At 44.0% G+C, this 17,005-nt stretch overlaps 1 long non-coding RNA gene across 1 annotated transcript in view; it reads right to left on the bottom strand.

The window, feature by feature from the left end:
- Positions 1–4,799: 4,799 nt before the first annotated feature.
- LOC123847665 (uncharacterized) overlaps positions 4,800–17,005 on the bottom strand; it is a 44,948-nt gene continuing 32,742 nt past the window's right edge. Inside the window, exon 3 of the long non-coding RNA XR_006791585.2 lies at positions 4,800–4,903. This is a non-coding gene — a long non-coding RNA (uncharacterized LOC123847665). The remainder of the gene's footprint in view (positions 4,904–17,005) is intronic.

Here is a 17,005-nt window from a genome sequence, read left to right as displayed (position 1 = left end):
ATTGGAGCAAGTAAATCATTGGCAATGTGATTTCAATATTGAGACGTGTTTTGCAACTTGTTTCTACCTATTATGGCACGAATTAATTAAAAATTCAAATTGCATGAGAATTTTATAGATACCTTATATACTCAGATACATTTTTAAAAATTGTACAATATGGTATTAAAACCTTTTGAAATCTAATGCATAATAAAAAGTTTATCCTTTCATTAAATACTTTTCTACAACAGTGGCCTTTGAATTTTTTTAGTAGTGAATATTTTATTTTATTTTTTTTTAAAGATTTTATTTATTTATTTGAGAGAAAGAGAATGAGAGACAGAGAGCATGAGAGGGAGGAGGGTCAGAGGGAGAAGCAGACTCCCTGCCGAGCAGGGAGCCCGATGGGGGACTCGATCCCGGGACTCCAGGATCATGACCTGAGCCGAAGGCAGTTGCTTAACCAACTGAGCCACCCAGGCGCCCCAGTAGTGAATATTTTAAAGAAATGTGGAATCTTAATGGTTATCTCTTGCTGTGTAACAAATCACCTTAGACTTAGTAGCTTAAAAAATGACAATCATTTATTCCTTCACGATTCTGCAATGTCTACAGGCTCGGCAAGGACAAATTCATCTCTGCTCCGTATGCCAGATGTGATGGCTCACCATGGGGCCCTGGGAGCCATTTCTAAGGTGGCTTCGCTCCCACCGGGGTACAAGTTATGTAGGGCCCTGAAAGTCCCTTCATGGAGGACTTTGGCTTTTGCTTTTTATGAGATGGGAAGCCAGTGGAAGACTTTGAGCACAAGGGTGACGTGATATAAATCATGTGTTGACAGGATTAGCGGGACTACCATTTTGTGTATAATGGAAAAGACGGGTAAGACCTTTTAGGAAGTAATTGCCACCCAGGGGAGAGATAATGGTGGTTTGGACAAATGAGGCAGCGAGTGGAGCTGAGTGATTGGATCTGGATTAATATTCATCTCTGCTTCCTTCCACTTCTCTAATGATGTTATTATGATCTATGAACTTAATTTTGGTGTAGGGTTTGAGGTAGTCATCAACTAGACAAAGATTTCTGGAACGCTTATTCTTCATCTCATGCTTTTGCAGTATAGAAAATCCACTGGACACTCAAGAAGTAACTGTAGTTTGGGCCTGAACAATGAACTTAGCTCAGGTAATGTCTGAGCACCCACTGGCAAAGACACTAGTCCTGACCCTGTCCTCTGATAAGGATGTGACCCAGTGGATGCTTTGTAATTTAGATCCCTTCATAGGAGAGCCAGCTCTTCCCAGCCCCAACTGGAGTAGACTCCTGCAGTGGGTAGAAACCATATCTTAACGACCTTTTTGAGCTATCCCCCTCCCCTCAGAGCTGCCCAGCAAAGGCCCGACAGACCCAGCCAACAAACCCAGGTTGAACCAAACCGAATCCCATGAACCTTCACGGGGGGTGGAGCGATGTAGAGGGCGATTCCTAAGAATAGAGTCAATTCCTGGAGGCCTCTGAGTGCTCGTATATCCTCCTGGGCTCCATTTGGATTTTTTCTTTTCTCTTTTTCCCCTTTTGGGGAGCCCCAGTGTTCTGCAGCTGTTCCATCAGCCGGCACCCCGGCTGCCAGATGAACAGAACAAAAGATGGGACTCTGTGACTATTCACATCTGTACTTCTCTCAAGCAAACAGAACAGATGCCCTTAGCAACGGGGCTCTCTGGCTCGGGGCAGGGGAAATGTACCCTGAAGGGGGAAGTTTCCCTTCTAAGAGCTGACAGAGCCACTTAGCTCTGGCAAGGAACATCATGAAACAGAACATTAAACTTTGATGAACAGCAAAGCCTTGGAGGTTTAAGCTGGAAGTCAACAGAGATGTTCTAATCTATATAAACACTCTGTATGCAAATCCCGGGAGGATTGTGGGCCTTATTTGGATGGTGTTTTTCACTGCCTCTCTCAGGAGAGAAAGCTCTGAAGGCAAAAGGAGATGCTGTGGTTTTCTTGCGAACCCCAAGTGTGGGGAGCACTTCTTAGGAATTCCTGGCCTCGGCCAGGTCCCGCCCTCCTGTCTGTGCCCTGGCCTGGCTCTCCTGCATCCACATTCATGGCTTCTTCCTCATCTCAGGAGGGAGTCAGCCCATCATTGAGGGCCCTTCCTGCCCCTGGCCTGGGTCACCTTCTCTCTCCTGGACCAGAGTTGGAGCAGGAAGAAACCTCAGTAATAGCAGCTGCAAGGCAAAGTGGTTCTCTATGGGGGTCAGACACACACCACTAGACCCTACCTTTTTGTGGGATTCTCACAACACCCCAGGACCTCTGTGGTATTACCAGCCTTGTTCTACAGCCAAGGTGACAGAGGCTCAAGGCTGGAAAATCAATTGCCCTGGCCTCACAGGGATCAGTAGTAAAGCCGAGACTTGCCTCAGGCAGTCTTGTCTGAACTTGGATTCCTAACCATCAGACTCCATCTTGCCTGGAATCTCGCTTGGGGGATGGTAAAGAGAGACGAACTGCTTCAAGGTGGTAAGGAAAAAGAAAGCAGAGCTTCTCCCCCCTACATTGTAATTCACTTCTGCCATCTTCAAATATTGCAAACTCGCTTTTTTGTTGTTGTTTGTGGAGGTAAGTAGCACTTCAATTTCTCTATGTGGCTCTAGGGGCAGCCCTTGACTTAGACTGAGCTAATCAACATGCTAATCAAAATGCTGGTGACTATTACATGACCAAGGCAGGCCAATCAGAAGACTGAGGGCTTCTGTTTCAAACTGTAGGGAAGCAGTCTCACTTGTTTTTCTCTAATGGTGAGTCAGGGAGGAGGCAGCTTCTGCCGCTATTGGCAGCCATCTTGTGACCATGAGTAGAGATCCAGTCTGAGAATGGAGTCAACACATAAGGTAGAGACAAGTCGAGAGAGTGACACCAGAGCCATGCCTCATCCTTTGAGCATCTGAACCAAGCCATGCACTCTTCAGTTATGTGTGTTCATAAAATCTTATTTTTGCTGATGTCAGTTTGGGTCAGGCTTACTCTTACTTGTAACCAAAAGAATCCTGGTGGACACATTAAGCCTTCAGCAAATGTGTGGTTTGCGCCACAGTCTGGGCTCTAACTGGGCAATTAAGGAGGCCCTGAGTCTATGCGGGGAGCTCAGGGGCTTAGACAGAGCTGCGGCATCTTCAGATGTGGACCGGGGCCATAAGAGTATCAGCAAACACTTGTGTGGCCTTTACCAAGTATCAAGTACTGTTTCAAGTGCCTTTATCTGTATTTGCTAGTTTAACTTATCATTATCTCCACTTTTTTTAAAAGATAGGAACCGAAGGCACAGAGAGACTGGGGAACACATCCAAGATCACCCAGCTCCAGAACTGGGAGTGTGGTGGTGCTGGGCTCCAAATGCTGCAGTCTTGCTCTGGGCATGCTCTCAGCATTCGGCTCCACTGCATCTCATGACCAATGACAAGGGAGCAGAGACTCCAAGTGCATTCACAGGACACAGGAACATTCTTGCAGCATACAGTCTCTTAAAAAAAAAAAAGATTCTTGTACCTTAAAAAAAAAAATACAGAAACATGAGTGAAAATTCAAGGGCATTTGGTTAAGGAAATTCTGAACCACACAGCTAGAGACAAAGACTCTCATCCCTTTGGTTTTCCCTTAGACTTACTGATCCACCCATGACATTGAGAGGAACAGAAAACAGAGGGCCATGGACAGGCACTAGCTTGGCCAGCTTTGTGCAGAGCCATTGTTCTCCAGACTCCATTTACCTGTCTGACCCTGCCTCTTGTCTCTAGGGTCTGCCCTCCCCAGACCCTAGCAGTGGATCACTGAGCCCTCACCAGTAAGGCCTATCTGCCCCAATTTCAGAGGGAGCCACCCCTACAGCTGGAGGGAAGGCCTTGGCCCAGCCCTGTGGCAGCTTGGCCTCACTGAAGCTCTGATCCCACTCTGTGTCTCCAGCTAGTAGATGCTAAGTGCTCAATAAATAGAGGGGGGTGAGCACTGGGACACTGCTTTGCCCACCACTGCTTCCCCATGCCACCATGCCAACCTCCCCATTGAATTCTAGTTCCCCTTGTTCCCAGTAACCAAAAACTGCCTTGTCTTGAGCTCAACTATGTGCCAAGCACTGTCTTTAAGCACTTAGCATGCATTTACTCATCTAGACAATCTTATAAAGGAGGAATTACTGTTATTCCCATTTCCCAGATGAGGAAATGGAATCTCCAAGAGACCCATTGAGTGCACACAGCTGGTATGTGTTGGAACTAAAGACTGGGGGATGGTGCTTTATCCCTCATGGGCACACCCCTTGGGTAGTGACTGTCTCCCTAACTCCCTGCTGCTGTGAAGTGTTCCTTTCTCTTGGAAACACAGGTGCTGGCAGTTGCCTGAGTTGCCCCTGAACTGGCCTAGCCCTTTAGATGTGCTGTCTTGTTGACTATTACTGCATCATCCCCCAGGCCCACCTCCCTCCCCATCTTGGATTCAGAACAATCTCAGGTGGTCCTGATTATCTCCAGGTACATGCCTGGCATTTCAGGAAACCACTAAGCCTCACATTTTCTCAAATCCTGCTACCAGGAGAGCCTGTGCTGTGCTGAGTTCTTAACATTGCTCTCTCAGGTCAGTGAGATGAGCCTTCAGGCTCGTTTCCTCTTGTCCTTTGGGCAGGTTTGGGGCATAGTTGAATAGGAGCAAGCAGGATTGCTTATGGATTTCTCTCCTAGTGTCTATGAAATGGCTCGTGGTGCTCCAGATGGGTCACTAACATGAGGTAGCCTCTGGCCCCAGCCCTGGAACTCACTCTGAACATGATGGTTTGTACCTCTGCAAAGACTCAGAATTCCAGAGCGGTGATATTTCCTTGGCTGTGCTTGGTGGGGATTAGCACTCCCAGCCAACTCTTGATTATCTGTGGGAGAAGGGAGAGGATAGACCATTGACATTTCCAAATAACTCTGGAACTTATTCTGGCCAACAGCTCCAAGTGTCCCCTGTGTTGGATCTCTTTCCAGAGCATCCACCGAGAAGTCAGATCTATGGACTTGGCTTTCAAATCCTCTCCTCCTTTCTTCCCTCTTTTGTTTTGCCTTTTGTTTTGTTTTGTTTTGTTTTCCTCTATGAGAGAGAGGCCTCCAGCATTGGACAAGGAAAGAGAGGAGCAGCAAGAGGAATGATGTAGCAGAGTACTCTGTCGTAAATAATGGAAAATCCAACTCAAACTGGCTTAAATAGTAAAAGACGTTTATTTAGTTATATAAATAACTAAAAAGTCTGGTGGTTAGGATGACATCAGGTAGGGTTAGCTCCAGCAACTGAGAATACCAGGGCCATGGTCCTCTCTTTATACCTCCCACAGTGTGGGCTTTATCCTTAGATTTCACATGGCAGTCCCCTGGCACTTCTAGACCCTCGCTTCATGCTAGCAAATAGTTATGAAATGTCACACCTCACGTTCTTGGAAGTAAGATATCATGTCTTTTGGTAGCTCCTAAACGTGTTCGAGGAATATCACTCCTTCACTGGACTACACTGAGTTACATGCTCTTCCTTTAAACAATCATTTTGTGCCATAGGAGGGTTTATCCTTAATGACCTAAGCTAGTTGGAGTCTATCCCTGGAGATGGGGTAGGGTCAATCCCATCCAACACACACATACTGAATGCCCAAAGAGAAATCAAGGTACTATTGAGAGGAGGAGGACCAGATGCTGGGGAGGCAATAGGTCAACATCTATCATACTTGGATGATCCACAGACCATGTTAATGGCACTAAGAGACAGTTATACCTGATAGTGAAATGGGGTACACACTTTTCAAAGCCCTTCTCCCTCTTTTCCTTTATTAGATCTTCAGGAGAATTTGTGCATCAACTGCAATGGCCATACGTGGTTTTCCATGTTTTATAAATAAAGCAAGGAGATTTAGAGAGCTACAGTGACTTGCTCAAGGTCACTGGCCATACTTGGCAGGACTGGACTTGAACCCATGCTCTCTCTCTCTCCATCACACTGCGGTGGGAAGTTAGCAGCTAGGAGAGTGGGGTGAGCTCACTGAACAGTGTAAGCTGCATCTCTAAAGAAAGATTTGGTTAGAGTAAAGAAAGGTGCAAGGTCTATAGACTGGTAATTCAGACACAAAGTTTACTAGACCATGTGGGGTGGGACTAGCAGAGAGCCTAGAAGAGAAAGGGTGTGCATTACTCAGTGTTCTCCAGAGAAACAGAAACCATAGAAAGTTGATTGATCAATTGATTGGTTTTAGGAATTAGCTCACATAGTTATGGAGGCTGAGAAGTTCCATGAGCTTCCATCTACAGGCTGGAGAACCAGGAAAAGCTGGGGGTATAATTCAGTCTGAGCCCGAGGCCTGAGAATCAGGGGTTGATGGTGCAAGTACTGGTCTGAGTTCAAAAGCCTGGGACCCAGGAGCTCCAATGTCTGAGGTAAGAGAACATGGATGTCTTAGCTCAAACAGAGAGAGAATTTGCCCTTCCTCCACTTTTTTGTTCTATTCAGGCCCTTAACAGATTGGATGATGCCCACCTGCTTTGGTGAGGGTGATCTTTACTCAATCTACCTATTTGAATGAAAACCATTTCCAGAAACACTTCCATAGACACACCCAAAAATAATATTTTACTAACTATCTGGGCATCCCTTAGACCATCACAGAGTGAGCCAGGACACATGCATTAAAGTCGTGGGGACAAAATTTCCCTCAAATTGTATATATCGGTGAAGGTCAAACTAGGGTGAAAAAAGATTCCAGGAACTTGTGAAAGGAGAGAGACTTACAGGGAGAAGCCTGTGCTTTCTCTGGCCAGCCGGCTCACCCAACCCCACAGTCGCTCCCTTTTGTCCTATCTGCTTTTCCAGTTGCTCTCATGGGGAAACCTCATCTTGGTAATCTAATGGTGAGAGCTTTGAAGGCAGAAGTTCTGTCTTCCACCTCTCTCCTGATCCCATTTGTCAGGTTTCTGCTGGACAGACAGACTTGTTATTTCAGCAGTTTTATCTAGTTCTAGAAGTGACTTTGGAAGATGTTTACATGATACAGGGACAGTAGAATATAGGCTTTGGGGCTTGAAGTACTTGGATTTGAGTTTGAGATCTACTGCTTAGTGACTGTGTGACTTTGAGCAAATGATTTTATATTCGTGAGCTTGAATTTTCTCATCTATTAAATGTGTGAATAAAAGTCTCAAACCCTCAGGCAAATGAGGAAGTTAAACATGCTAAGTGCTCAATGACCAGATTAATATGTGAAAAGTGCTTAGATTAGTACCTGCCATAAAAGAGGGGGTAAAAAAAAAAGTTACCAACAACGATGATGAAGATGATGATTAAGATGTTTCTAAGTTCCCAGTATGACTAATTTTTCTTTTCTATCTAAGTAATCTAAATTTTTGACATGCCTGACCACCAGCAGGATGCTGCCTATGGCAATCCAGAGTGAAGGCATGCCCTGGGAGAGCAGCCTGCTTTCATCCAATGTCTCCTGCTATCTGGATTTGTTACTTCCCTCTACAGCTCCTTGCTTCTGGGTCACTCAAGGGGGACTGCCCTCCAGTTTCCTCACCATGGCAGAAGGTATGGAGGCTGGGGGTGTGGGAGTAAACAAGGAACGACTTGAGGGACCGGTCTGGGTGGCAGTGTGGGCAACACGGTTGGTTGGCATGAGAGAGGAAGAGCAGGAGGCCAGGGTATGGTGCCTCGGGAAAGAAAGGATCCTTTCGGTGTCTTGGATTGTGAAGCTGGGTCCATAGCTGACCTGCTTTCTCAAGCAGAGCTGCCCAGTTGGCCCTGAAGGAGAGACACCCACCACACCTGGGGCTGACCTCCTCAGTTCCCATAGCTTAAGGGTGCTTCTCCATCAGAGGCTGAGGCAACCTTCATGTGTGGCCCATGAAGGCTAGGACCATGGGCTCCCACTATTTGAGGCTCTCTCCTCATGGCTGAAGTCAGCTCCCCCTTCTTGAGGCTTCTGCCAAAGAGGACTGCTATATTCTGAATGTTTGTGTCCCTCTTCCCAAATTTGTATGTTGAAACCTATCCCCAATGTGATGGTATTTGGAGGTGAGGTCTTCGAGAAGTGACTAGGACACGAGGGTTCAGCCCTCATGAATGGGATTAGTACCCTTATAAAAGAGACCCTAGCGAGTACCCTTGGCCCTTCTACTGTGTAAGGACACAGGGAAGAGACACCATTTGTGAACCAGGAATTGGGCCTTCAACAGACACCAAATCTGTCAGCACCTTCATCTTGGACTTCTTAGCTTTCAGAACTCTGAGAAATAACTTTCTGTTGTTTATAAGCCACTCAGTATTCTGTTATAGCCCCCCAAATAGACTAAGATAAGGATGCACCGAAAGACATTTGGAGAAGCACAGAAGGGGTGAGCCGGCAAGAGATGAGCAGGCCCAGAGCCTGGGCCTGAGGTCAGATCACTTGGCTTCAAATCTCAGCCCTTCTGCTTGCAGCATTCGTGACTTTGGGGAACTGTCTAACCCACTTGAGCCTCTGAGCCTCAATTTCCTCAGCTGTAAAATAAGGATTGCTAATATTTGCACCCTCTGTCTTCCACGGTTGTTTTGTGCCCACCGCTTCCTATTAGGAAAGTACATGAAATGTCCTCAGCTTCCTCATCTGTAAAATGGGGTTATGAAGCCTCCCGCAGAGGGTTGTGGTAAGGCTTAAATGCAGCGAGGAATGCAAATTACTCACCTCAAGGTGGCTATCAGGATTGCTAAACTCCAGGGTGCTTTTATATCCTGGGTTTGGGAAGAAGTCCCATCACCTTCCCGTGATTGAGAGCAACTTAGACATGAATCTAGGCTACCTGTGGGGTGCACTGAGGGTGCTGAGGGGAGCGGGTGCCTCCACAGTCCACAGAGCCCTGGAGGCAGAATTCACAAAGCAGGAGGAGTGGTTGGGAATCGCAAAGTGGAAATGCAGGGAGGGAAGAATCAGACAATGGCCCATCCTGTTGACCTCAGGAAGTGGGGTGGTGGCACTTGATTGCAGAAGAGCTGCTGTACCCAAGGCCGGCTGCCACCCTGGCTTGGGTTGCTGTCCTTCACAAGGAGGTTGTTGAGCTGAGGATGCTTCGTGCCAAGTAGACCAAGGATCCCGAAGGATCTTTTCAAAGATCCTTGTTAAAATGTACATTTCTGCCCTCTCCCCACAAATCAGAATGGACCAGAAAGGTTCTGGGAACCTGCATTTGCAAGGAACACCCAGGATAGGTCTTCTGACTTGAGAAGCATGAACCAAAGGGACAGAAATCAAGCATTATACTAAACACTAAATTCTCTTAACACCCTTTCCATAAAACAATCCTCTGCTCTCATGGCTGGCTTCATGGGCATGTTTAGAAGGGCCCATTCTTGGTTTAATGTTCTGCTGTCATCATCTTGAAATTCTTATTTTTGAACAAGGGGGCCTCACATTTTCATTTTGCACTGGGCTTCACAAATCATGTAGCAGGTCCTATTCACAATATAGATGAAAATTACAGAAAGGATAGACTTGCCTGAGGTTACACAGCCAAGTTGTGGAAATGGGTTTGGAATCCTGATATATCTGATTCCAAAGCTCTGCTACCCTATGACTTTAAGACTCAAAAGAATGGACTCTAATAGTGGAGTTTCAATTTCAGCCACCTTATCAGGTCTTAGGTTGAGGGGAGGGACTGCTCTGGGCACCCATAAACTATACTAGGTAGGTTTTCATCTATGCTACTACCCATAAAGATAAGGCTAATGTATAAACTCACTCAACTTCAGGGTAGGGAAGATTTTGTGTAACTTCAGGATGACAGCTCCTGTTGGAAGAATGTGGAGAATCCCTCTCTTCCCTGTCTCTCATTTTAGCTTTACTATACAGCGAGGATAAGGCAATATGGTGGAATGAAAGGTGGACAGGATCTAGAGCCAGAAGGTGGGGGTCCAAAGTCAGCAGTGACACTCACTAATTAAACAACATAGAGTAATGGGTCTCTTAAACTCTGAGTATCAGTTTTCTTCATCTGTAAAATAAGGTGATGAAAATACAACCAATGCCCAAGGTTGTGGTGAACGTGAGATGGTCAGGTGTACAGGAAACAATGTATAAAAGGTGACGTAAGCTCTGGGACATTCATGACTGGGGGGATTGGTTGACACATGCATAAAGAAAAGGTTTGGCCAGAGAGGACACCTGGGTCATGCAGAGGGAGGTTTTGCCTCAAGGTAAGCACATCTGGTGTCCCTCAGGTGGAACTGGAGCTCCGCGGTGGCCTGGGGTGGGAAGGAGGTGGCAGGTTAGGGGTGCCACAGGGATTGGAACTCTATGTACTGGTTGCTCAAAGATTTTTGGCCACAAAGGAAGGCCAAAAATTTAATTATTAATTATATTAATTATAATAGTAAAATCCACCTATGATGGGGCGGGACAAAGAGAGCTCAGTTGCGATAGAGCTGTTTGGGGTACAATATATTTTGGGTGTTAGGTAAGAACCCCATCCCTTCTTGCATCAGAGCTGGGGATGGGGGATAGCAGTTTGAGAATTAAGGAGAAGCAGAAAGTAGTCCCTAGAGAAGGAGGCTTGCTATACCTCTGAGACAGTGTTTTGTTTTGTTTTCTCTTTAAAGCAGGATGTTGCCTCCAAATCTTTGCTTTTAAGACTATGGGGCTAAGTCAGTCCTCAGGGACTATAGAAAACAAAGAGCCAGGGACTCACTGGAACAAAAAGACTCTGAGGCCCCAAGGCAGAGGTGGGGGACAGTGTGAGGGCAGATGATCACAGTGGTTCTGGGTCTGCACACACAAGTGTGGGTCTCCAGAGACCTCAGACCTGCTCTGTGGGGCAGGTGGCCCATGTGAAAGTGCCATGCTGAGAAGCAGGTGCCAAGGGCAGGTTAAGAAAGGACAGCAGGTGGGCACAGCCTGGGGTGGATGAGCCCACACAAATTAGGCTTAAGAGACAAGAGATGTGAAATAGATGAATACTCCACTTGATGCTAGAGAGAAGTTGACTTTACTGTTTCTCAAACTGGGGTCCGTCCTTGAGTGTCTGCAGATGATCTTGGGAGTCCACAGATTCTTTTGGAGGATCTCTAAATTTTGTGTTTTCATGTTGGTAACATCCTATAAAAAGTCAGTCTAAACATAATCTGGGTTCTGGTCAGCAGACGTCAATCATTTTTTTTTTTTTTTTTGGCATCTACTCACAGAAGGAATCCATTTTACATGATGACCTGGTTTCCATACCCTGATATTCACACTCACATAAATAGAGCAGCTGGGCAGCCTGTCTAGGCCAGTGTAGCTGCACCAGTTATGAAAATAATGGGAACATTCCAAGCCACTTGGCAAATAGCTCTGAACCTTTTAAGTGTCACCACCACTACCTACCTCTCTGTTGTTTTGGTTCCCCCTCTGGGATCCTCGCCCACCCAGGATGCAACAACCAGCGGAGGTGAGAAGAGGGGGAATGCAGTTTCCTGTGACTGCTGTAACAAATGGCCACAAACTGGTGGTTTAAACACCGGACATTTATTCTCTCACTTCTGGATGCCAGAAGTCTGAAATCAGTTTCACTGGGTCAAAACCAAGGTATTACAGAACCGTGCTTCTATCTGTGTCAGATCTCCCTCTGCTTTTCTCTTATAAGAACACTGTGATTACACAGTGTGGCCCACAGAGATAATCCAGGATAATCTATCCATCTCAAGGGCCTTAACTTAATCACATCTGCAAAGACAATTTTTCCTTATAAAGTAACATTTCCAGGTTCCAGGGATTAGGACCTGCTATTGTTGGGGACCATTATGCAGTCTACTACAGTGGGCTTGTGGGACCCTGCTCCAGAGGTGGTAAACTTGCCTCTCTTTGGATTGGTCACTAATGTGTGCACATGTATGAAACAATTTTCTGTATACAATACGTATTCTGACACCATATGACACATTTTGATATTTTTTCTTTTCTATATCTTTTTTAAAGTGCTTGTTTCAACACACTAAATCAACCCACTATTAGGTTGTGACCCAGTTTGAAAAACACTGCAAACACCTTATAACCTAGTAACTTAGTAATGCCACACTTCCATCCTCTATATTTGTGTCTTTATTACAATGGCACTAAACCTGTATATTGCAGGCTAATGAGAAAAGAACCAAGAAGAGAGAGAGCTTAATATGTAAATGATACAGTATAGTACTGACATAAAAATGGACATAAAGACAATGAACAGAATAAGAGCCCAGAAATAAATCCAAGCATACACGGTCAACTAATTTTTAACAAGGGCACCAGGAATACATAATGGCCCTGGGAAAATAGGATATTCACATGCAGAAGAATGAAACTGGACCCTTGTCTTACACCATATGTAAAAATCAATTCAAAATGGATTAAAGCCTAGACTTGAAGCTGTATAACTCCTAGAAGAAAACAGAGGGAAAAAGCTCCTTGACATTGACCTTCACAATGATTTTTAAAATAGGACACTGGGGCGCCTTGGTGGCTCAGTCATTAAGCATCTGCCTTCGGCTCAGGTCGTGATCCCAGGGTCCTGGGATCGAGCCCCGCGTCCGGCTCCCCGCTCGGCGGGAAGCCTGCTTCTCCCTCTCACACTCCCCCTGGTTGTGCTCTCTCTCTTGCTGTGTCTCTCTCTGTCAAATAAATAAATAAATAAAATCTTTAAAAAAAAATAAATTTTAAAATAGGACACCAAAAGCAAAAATAAATAAGTGGGACCACCCCAAACCAAAAAAGCTTCTGCACAGAAAAAAAAAAAAATCAACAAAATGAATAGGCAACCTACAAATTGGGAGAAAATATTTGCAAACCATCTGTCTGATAAGGAGTTAATATCTAAATTATATAAGGAACTAATACACCTCAACAGCAAAAACTAAACAAACAAAAAACCCAAACAACCTGATTTAAAAATGGGTAAAGGACCTGAATAAACATTTTTCCAAAGAAGACATACAACTGGCCAGCAGTTATATGAAAATGTGTTCAATATCACTGATCATCAGAGAAATGCAAATCAAAACCACAATGAGATATCACCTCACACCTGTTAGAATGGCTGTCTTAAAAAATAGATAACAAATATGGGTGAGGATATGGAGAAAAAGGAACCTTTGTACATTTTTGGTAGGACTATAAATTGGTACAGCTATCATGGAAAACATATGAAGGTTTCTCAAAAAACTAAAAATAGAACTACTATATGATCCAAGGAATCCTCTTCTGAGTATATACCTAAGGGAAGTGAAATTAGTCCTTCGGATACCTGTGCTCCCATATTCATTGCAGCATTATTCACAATAGCTAAGATATGAGAACAACTTAAAATTCCATTGATGGATAAATGGGTAAAGAAATTGTGATATATATACACACACATACACAATGGAAAATTATTCATCCTCAAAAAAGGAGATCCTGGGTGCCTGGGTGGCTCAGTCATTAAGCGTCTGCCTTCGGCTCAGGTCATGATCCCGGGGTTCTGGGATCGAGTCCCACATCGGGCTCCTTGCTCGGCGGGAAGCCTGCTTCTCCCTCTCCCACTCCCCCTGCTTGTGTTCCTGCTCTCGCTATCTCTCTCTCTGTCAAATAAATAAATAAATTAATTAAAAAAAAAAAAAAAAAAGGAGATCCTGCCATTTGCACCAAGTTGGATGAACAGAGGGCATTATACTAAGTGAAATAAGCCACACACAGAAAGAAGAAAACCTGCCTGATCTCACTTATATATGAAATCTAAACAAGTCAGTACACAGAAGCAGAGAGAATGGTGGTTATCAAGGGTGGGCAGGTCGGGGAAGTGGGAAAACGTTGGTCAAAGAGTACAAAGTTAGAGTTATTTAGGATGAATACATCTAGAGCTGTACTGCACAGAATGATGACTATTGTTAATAATAATGCTTTGAGGGACATCTGGCTGGCTCAGTCTGTAGAGCATGCAACTCTTGATCTTGGGGTCGTGAGTTCAAGCCCCATGTTGGGCGTAGAGCTTACTTAAAAAAAATAATAATGCATTGAACTCTGGAAATTTGCTTAGAGAGTAGATTTCAGATGTTCTCATCACACACACAAATGATAGCTATGTGAAGAGAAGATATGTTGATTAGCCTGACTGTGGTCATTTCACTCTGTGTGTGTGTGTGTGTGTGTGTATAGCAAATCAACATAATGTACACCTCAAATATATTCAACTTTTATTTAAAAATATGTAAATGATTTGCTTATGATAAGCGAGGATCAGTCAGCATGTGGGACAAATGAAAACTTGGCAGTGGTTTAGGTGGCAGAAAAGGATGGGAGAATTGAGTTCTCACGTGGCACATGAAGGCACAGGCATGCCAAACCCCAAAGAGTCCAGGCCATGGCAGTCCATGGCACAGTCACATTCTGTGCAGAAATTTAATTGCAGCCATTTAGAATGGCATTGTTGGCCACAGTAAATTAATTCTGTTCGTTAAGATTTTGCAGTGTTGCTTGTACTTCATTTATAAAATTGTTCGGGTCTGATACATCATATGAGAGCTGTAAACCTAGATACTTTTTAAAACCTATTTTTATATTTTCACATGTTCAGGTACTGTAAAAAGAAAAAGAACTCAATCCTAGCAAATGGTGGTGGCGGGAAGCCACAAGAATTTTTTTTCTTCTGATAAAAGGCGTAGAACATCATTCAAGTTTAAGAAACGCTGATCTACTGCAGGGGGTGGAATGGGATACATGAATATGAAAATACAGAGGTAAAACTAGTGAAAAGAAGAACAGATATAGCAGCAGAGACTGTAAGCTTGAAAAATAAGGATTGAATCCAGGCCAGGGAGACCTGAGGAACAGCATGCTTCTAGAACATCGGAGATGTTCCTACCAACAAAAGAAGTTGACAAACCCAGGTGGACAAGTATGTAGTCCAAATAGGAGGATAACACGAAAACAGACCAGCAGGGAGACTCCACCTCCAATTACCTGAGGTTAGAGGATTTAACCATTCCCTAGAAGAAAGATGGGCAGCAAGCACCCAACCCCTGTGTTCTATCTATTGAGATGAAATACATAGGGCTTAACTTACCTGCTCAAGAAGGTGTAAGTGTAGATTTATTTTAACTCTTTAAACCTGAGGGGTACCTGGCTGGCTCAGTTGGAAGAGCATCCAACTCTTGATCTTGAGGTTGTGAGTTCAAGCCCCATGTTGAGCGTAGAGATTACTTAAATAAATAAAACTTAAAAAATTCTTTTTTTTTTAAAGATTTTATTTATTTATTCATGAGAGACAGAGAGAGAGAGAGACAGAGGCAGAGGGAGAAGCAGGCTCCCCGTGGAGCAGGGAGCCCGATGCGGGACTCGATCCCAGGACCCTGGGATCATGACCTGAGCCGAAGGCAGACGCTTAACCGACTGAGCCACCCAGGCATCCCAAAAAATTCTTTTAAACCTGTAGATTTTTTTTGGATTGTTATAAAATAATTCCTCTGCCTCCAGTGTTAAAGAAAAAAATTATGTGGTGTCCAAGTAGAAAGACTCCATCCCAGTCAGAACATACTAAGGCCGGGTAGGGAACCCCTGTGAGTGAATGGGCTGGTTGTCACTACACAGATGCTGGTTCCTCAACAACTCCACTTTGAGACTAGGATGATTTGAGTATTACTAGGTAGCCCAGTCTTACAATACCATCATGATATTACTAAGAGTTGGAAGGGCCAGTCAGTTCATAAAAACCCAACCTGTTGGTTTTTCAGAAGAGAAAAGGTAAGAGGTCCCAAAAGGTAAGTTAGTCAAGGCCACTGGCATTCATGATGAAACAAAAACTATAAACCAGACAATAATCCTGACTTCCAGTGTAGACCTCTTTCCACAGAAACTTGACTTCCCTTTCATGTAATGTTTGTATTTTAGAAAATGCCCACTATATATTTTTTTATCATGTTATGTTAGTCACCATACAATACATCACCAGTTTTCAATGCAGTGATCCACGATTCATTGTTTTCATACAACACCCAGTGCTCCATGCAGTACATGCCCTCCTTAATACCCATCACCAGGCCAACCCATCCCCCCATCCCCCTCCCCTCCAAAATCCTCAGTCTGTTTCTCAGAGTCCATAGTCTCTCATGGTTCATCTCCCCCTCTGATTTCCCCCCATTCATTTTTTTCTTTCCTTCTCCTAATGTCCTCCATGCTATTCCTTATGTTCCACAAATAAGTGAAACCATATGGTAATTGACTTTCTCTGCTTGACTTATTTCACTTAGCATAATCTCCTCCAGTCCCATCCATGTTGATGTAAAAGTTGGGTATTCATTCTTTCTGATGGCTGAGTAATATTCCATTGTATATATGGACCACATCTTCTTTATCCATTTGTCTGTTGAAGGAAAATGCCCACTATATTAAACACAAACATGAAACTAATGTGTAGCTACTCTGAGATCCTTTTGGGGTGCATACATTCATTACATATTTTTGGATACAATTGCCCTTAGGACCCTTTGAAATGACTTACAAAAGGGTAGACTGAGAAGCAAAACACTTATTTGAGGTCCAATCCGGCCATTCACTGGTTATTAATTCACTTCATTTTCTCGGAGCATCCATTTACTCATCTGTAAAATGAAATGACAAGACTCTCCTCGATTTCCTCATTGGACTAATGTGAAACTGAATTGAGACTGAAAGTCTCAACTGAAAGAACTTGGCATTAATATATTGTAGAGCATTTTCAGACATCATCTTATAAGATGCCAGCTAAATTATCAGAATATGGGCTAATAGAGTAATTGAAATGGAGGGAATGCCTGAGCTCAAATCCACTTACAAGATGTGTAATACCAAGCAGAGTTACTTCACCTCTCTGTGTCTCTATTTCCTTGTTTGAGAAATGGGGATAATAATAGTGTTTATCTTATAGAGCTCTATGAGGATTATAGGGATTAATTTCTATAAACTACTGTACAGCACATAGTAAGTGCTCAATAAGTGTTAGCGATTATTATT

This window comes from Mirounga angustirostris, unplaced genomic scaffold (genome assembly GCF_029215605.1).
Source record: "Mirounga angustirostris isolate CCGP_5_RB_7025 unplaced genomic scaffold, mMirAng1.0.hap1 SCAF_2, whole genome shotgun sequence".
NCBI classification, from domain to species: domain Eukaryota; kingdom Metazoa; phylum Chordata; class Mammalia; order Carnivora; family Phocidae; genus Mirounga; species Mirounga angustirostris.
Note: the sequence above shows the minus strand (reverse complement) of the source record. Positions and strands in the feature narration are given on the sequence as shown.